This window comes from Oncorhynchus keta, chromosome 1 (assembly GCF_023373465.1).
Source record: "Oncorhynchus keta strain PuntledgeMale-10-30-2019 chromosome 1, Oket_V2, whole genome shotgun sequence".
Taxonomy (NCBI): Eukaryota; Metazoa; Chordata; class Actinopteri; order Salmoniformes; family Salmonidae; genus Oncorhynchus; species Oncorhynchus keta.
The window spans coordinates 39,435,183-39,441,182 of NC_068421.1; positions in this window are offsets into that span (position 1 = coordinate 39,435,183).

Consider the following 6,000-nt stretch of genomic DNA (forward strand, 5'->3'; position numbering starts at 1 on the left):
TCTAGGGTATGTGAGACGCTAGCGTCCCATCTGGCCAACATCCAGTGAGATTGCAGAGCGCCAAATTCGAAAACAGAAATACTCATTATAAAAATTCAGAAAACAAAACATATTTTGCATAGGTTTAAAGATGAACTTCTTGTAAATCCAACCACGATGTCAGATTTTTAAAAATGCTTTGCGGCAAAAGCATACCGTACGATTATTTGAGAACATAGCCCAGTTGACAAATTATTACAAACGCCAAGCAGAAGCGTTACAAAACTCAGAAATAGAGATTAAAGTAATCCCTTACCTTTGATGATCTTCATATGTTTGCACTCAGAAGACATTCATTTACTCAATAAATGTTCCTTTTGTTCGATAAAGTCTCTTTATATCTAAAAACCTCTGTTTTGTTCACGCGTTTTCTTCAGTAATCCACAGGCTCAAACACAGTCAAAACAGGCAGACAAAAAAATCCAAATTGTACCCGTAAAGTTCATAGAAACATGTCAAACGATGTTTATATTCAACCCTCAGGTTGTTTTTAGCCTAAATGATCTATAATATTTCAACCGGACAATAAGGTCGTCAATATAAAAGGTAAACAAGAAATGCACTCTCTCGGGATTGCACATGAAAAAGCTCTGTGACACGTCAGGGTCCATTCAAAACAATTTCTAAAGACTGTTGACATCTAGTGGAAGGCATAGGAACTGCAAATTGCATCCTAAGTCAATGGATACTGTAATGGCATTGAATAGAAAACTACAAAACCAACAAAAAATACTTCCTGAATGGATTTTTCTCAGGTTTTCGCCTGCCAAATCTGTTCTGTTATACTCACAGACACTATTTTAACCTGTTGCGACGAGCAATCCCGTATCCGGGATCCTATTTATAGCCTCGAGGACAAATCTCTCCGTTTTGTTCATCACATTTGGCTACGGAAAAAAACCTGTATCCAGGAGTGTAATTCTCTCCGCAAGCTCATTAGCATAACACAACGTTAACTATTCATGAAAATCGCAAATGAAATTAAATAAATATATTAGCTCTCAAGCTTAGCCTTTTGTTAACAACACTGTCATCTCAGATTTTAAAAATATGCTTTTGAACCATAGCTAAACAAGCATTTGTGTAAGAGTATTGATAGCCTAGCATAGCATTAAGCCTGGCATTCAGCATGCAACAATTTCACAAAAACAAGAAAAGCATTCAAATAAAATAATTTACCTTTGAAGAACTTCAGATGTTTTCAATGAGGAGACTCTCAGTTAGATAGCAAATGTTCCATTTTTCCAAAAATATTATTTGTGTAGACAAATCGCTCCGTTTTGTTCATCACGTTTGGGTAAGAAAAAACCCGAAAATTAAGTCATTACAACGCAAACTTTTTTCCAAATTAACTCCATAATATCGACAGAAACATGGCAAACGTTGTTTAGAATCAATCCTCAAGGTGTTTTTCACATATCTATCGATGATAAATCATTCGTGGCAGTTTGGTTTCTCCTCTGAAGAAATGGAACGCGCATGGACCTGGAGATTACGCAATAATTTCGACACAGGACACCGGGCGGACACCTGGTAAATGTAGTCTCTTATGGTCAATCTTCCAATGATATGCCTACAAATACGTCACAATGCTGCAAACACCTTGGGGAAACGACAGAAAGTGCAGGCTCATTCCTGGCGCATTCACAGCCATATAAGGAGACATTGGAACACAGCGCCTTCAGAATCTGGGGCATTTCTTGTATGAAATTTCATCTTGGTTTCGCCTGTAGCATTAGTTCTGGGGCACTCACAGATAATATCTTTGCAGTTTTGGAAACGTCAGAGTTTTTTTCTTTCCAAAGCTGTCAATTACATGCAAAGTCGAGCATCTTTTCATGACAAAATATCTTGTTTAAAACGGGAACGTTTTTTTCCCAAAAATTAAAAGAGCGCCCCCTATCTCGAAGAAGTTAACAGTTCTGGAGTTAGAGTGTTTTCTATCCAAATCTACCAGTTATATGCATATCATATCTTCTGGGCCCGAGTAGCAGGCCGTTTAATTTGGGCATGCTTTTCATCCAAAATTCGTAATGCTGCCCCCTACCCTAGAGAGGTTCAAATGCGTTTGAGCCAATCAGTTGTGTTGTGACAAGGTATGGGGAGTTTACAGAATATAACCCTATTTAGTAAAATACCAAGTCCATATTATGGCAAGAACAGCTCAAATAAGCAAAGAGAAATGGCAGTCCATCATTACTTTAAGACATGAAGGTCAGTCAATTCGGAAAATTTCAAGAACTTTGAAAGTTTCTTCAAGTGCAGTCGCAAAAACCATCAAGCGCTATGATGAAACTGGCTCTCGTGAGGACCACCACAGGAAAGGAAGACACGGAGTTACCACTGCTGCAGAGGATAAGTTCATTAGATTTACCAGCCTCAAATTGCAGCCCAAATAAACGCTTCACAGAGTTCAAGTAACAGACACATCTCAACATCAACTCTGCAGATGAGACAGTGTGAATCAGGCCTTTGTGGCCAAATTGCAGCAAAGTAACCACTACTAAAGGACACCAATAAGAAGAAGTGACTTGCTTGGGCAAAGAAACACGAGCAATGAACATTAGACCGGTGACAATGTGTACTTTGGTCTGGAGTCCAACCGCCATGTCTGTGTGAGACGCGGTGTGGGTGAACGGATGATCTCTGCAAATCAAATCAAATCCAAATGTGTATTTCCCACCGTAAAGCATGGAGGAGGAGGTGTTATAGTGTCACCAGCAAAGCACCCCCCGCCGTCAGTGATTTATTTAGAATTCACGTCACGCTTAACCAGCATGGCTGCCACAGCATTCTGCAGCGATACGCCATCGCATCTGTCTTGCGCTTACTGGGACTATAATTTGTTTTTCAACAGGACAATGACACAACACACCTCCAAGCTGTGTAAGGGCTATTTTACCAAGAAGGAGAGTGATGGACTGCTACATCAGATGACCTTGCCTCCACAATCCCCCGACCTCAACCAAATTGAGATGGTTTGGGACGAGTCAGACCACAGAGTGAAGGAAAAGCAGGCAACAAGTGCTCTGCATATGTGGGAACTCCTTCAAGACTGTTGGAAAATCATCTAAGGTGAAGCTGGTTGAGAGAATGCCAAGAGTGTGCAAAGCTGTCATCAAGGGGAAGGGTGGCTATTTGAAGAATCTCTATGTGTTTTGATTTGTTTTAACACTTTTTTGGTTACTTGATTATTCCATTTGTTATATCCACTATTATTCTACAATGTATAACATTTTAAAAAATAAAGAAAAACCCTTGAATGAGTTTGACCAGTAGTGTGTCTGGGAACTAGGGAGCCCAGCCTTGAGAGGAACACTCAGACCTGTCAGAGAGAAAAGATAGACTGAGAAGGCAGAAACATTTTTGAACAGACAAAAAAAAAAGACGAAAGACAATGAAGGAAAATAATGTTTCTTGGCTACAGCAACCCCCCCAAAAAAAAAAACTTGCCATAAAAAATGAGACTAATTTCAATCATAATGGGTTTTTTAATGTTCATATTTCATTCTCTATTCTTGGGTCATCAAAAGATATCACTTCTGCTATTTGTCTGTACACAGTGCATTACAGCATCAATATATAGTGAAAAACAATTACACTGACTGTGCCACAGTAGTGTTGTTCAATGGTGGCTTTCAATCATAAACCATACCTCATTGAACTGTTCATCTTGATCCACAAAAACTGGATGAAAAATCCTTGAGAGTAATTGTATCTTTTTGTAACTATTGATTGATTCATTGTCTGTTTGTGACCAGTGTCTGTGTCAGTCAATAACAAGGCAACAGTAAACATTTTGTCTGCCATGAATGATGCAGCCCTTGGGCACATCAGTATAATTTTGTAAATGACGGCTATTTATGTCAAGACACATCAAGTTTGATTAGAATCAGAGACAGTGGCGTCTGTGATCGCGTAGGTTAGCTAGACTCATATCCCTGAGCATGTGTGCCAAATTTCAGCAGTCTAAGTCAAACAGATCAATAGATTTTAACACCTTCCACCGTGCGTTCATTATCACTGTTCTTGCATATGTGGAGTATTGAGTGTTTGCAACATGTGTACCAAATTGTGTCATAATACAAATGTCCTTGACTAATTTATGTGCCAGACCCCACACACACAATTTAGGTACTAGTCTGGAAAATATTGCATTGAGAGACCTTTGGCAATGGATGCCACATATCAAGTTTCATGCAGATCAGTCATTCGGTACCAGAAGAGTAGTGTCAAGTATTTTTCACAAAAATCAAAAATCGCAGAAAATCCATCCTGGTAGACCAGATTTCATTGTGGGGGGCAAATATTCCAGCTTTTTATAATCTTAACATCATTACAACCACAGGTCTCAGAGACCTTCCGTTATCTACTGTCAGTCAGATGAAGACTCCTCAGGGCTTTAGTCTGTATCTCAAATCGGTATTTAACCATCATAGATAGATATGTCTAAAGAATTACAAATTGGAATCAGGTCACCAAGAGATGTGAAAAACATCTTAATATAGAAACAAACTACCTAAATGTTGATGGTATGTGTTACTGCGAGATATGAATTACTTCGAAGAAAGCTGGGAACATCTGCTTGGTTTAGCACCGGGCCACTCGTCTAATATTGGGGGACATTTCTAGGATTTGAAGTCTGTAATATGTGAAGGTATATGCTTTATTAATGCCTCCATCTAAACCTGATTTCTTTGGGACCAATTATTCTCCCTGTGTGAACAGTTATGCATACTAAAATGTACACAGGCCGACACCTAGTAGCTGTGGTTTTGTATAATCCAGCCCAATCTCAGTCTCTCACCCAGCAGAGGACCCCTGAAAGGACCCCAGGAGAGGACCCCTGAAATCTGAAATTAGCCACAATGAGGAGATTCCCCCTTGCTGTGTACAATACAGATGGATTTTTCCCCTCTTGTTATGCATTACACACTAGGCGAGGAAGAGCACACGTATTCCTATTCAATGTAGATGTATGGTACGGAAAATGAATGCAGAAGTACTAGTCCTTGGAGAATTGGATTATGTGTAGTGTCGTGGGATTTGGGTAGAATCCATACACTGGTGCAGTTACATCTCTAATTAGCAAGGAGAGGAAAGGGAGATTAGTCTCAGATCTTCATAGAATAATGTTCTGCCGCTAAGAGATGGTTGCTACAGTACGACTGTACATTACCAATTCAAATTGACTCGTGTGGGGAGGTAGCTGCCACTGACAGTGCAGTGAGTGTAAAAGGTTGTGACTCGATCTGTGTGTTGCTCAGAAGCACACAGGCAGCAGACCAGTATATCAATGATTTGAAACGTATTCGGCATACATAGACCTACTGTATTGGTAATTAGATACTTACAGAAGCATTTTTTATTTCATTAACAAGCCGCCAGCTGTTATATCCTGTCTTATAAAGAATTACCCATTGTTAGACTAGTGTACGTGTTAACATTTTAAATGATGATACTATAGAAAATGAATCAATCAATTGTAAAAGATGACAGACTTAATGATGAATTTAAATTTGATTGGTTTTCAGCGAAGGGAATTATTTGCAATAATACTTTTGTTAAGCAGTAGTGCTCAGAATTACAGCATGCTCTCTCAATTACAAGAAACCTCAAACTGGCAATATAACATCCTCAATGAATTGAAGAAGGAGATTGGAGAGGCACATGCAATAATGCAGTACCTTCAATGGAATTCAGCAACCGAAAAGCTACCTTTAGAGACCAACAAAATATAATACAGAAGCATTATCTCTCTTGTTGTTTTTTGTTGTTGAACATTTGGTTTATTCCACGTTTTCCAATATAAACATACGTAGACGTACAACCAGAACATGAACAACTAGTTTCTATATCCCCCCTCCCAGATTCCCTAGTATCCTAACAGCACGTAGGGCTCCCTCCCAACCCTTCCCCAGTCCCCTGCCATCCATATTCCCCCAGTACTAGCTCAACAGA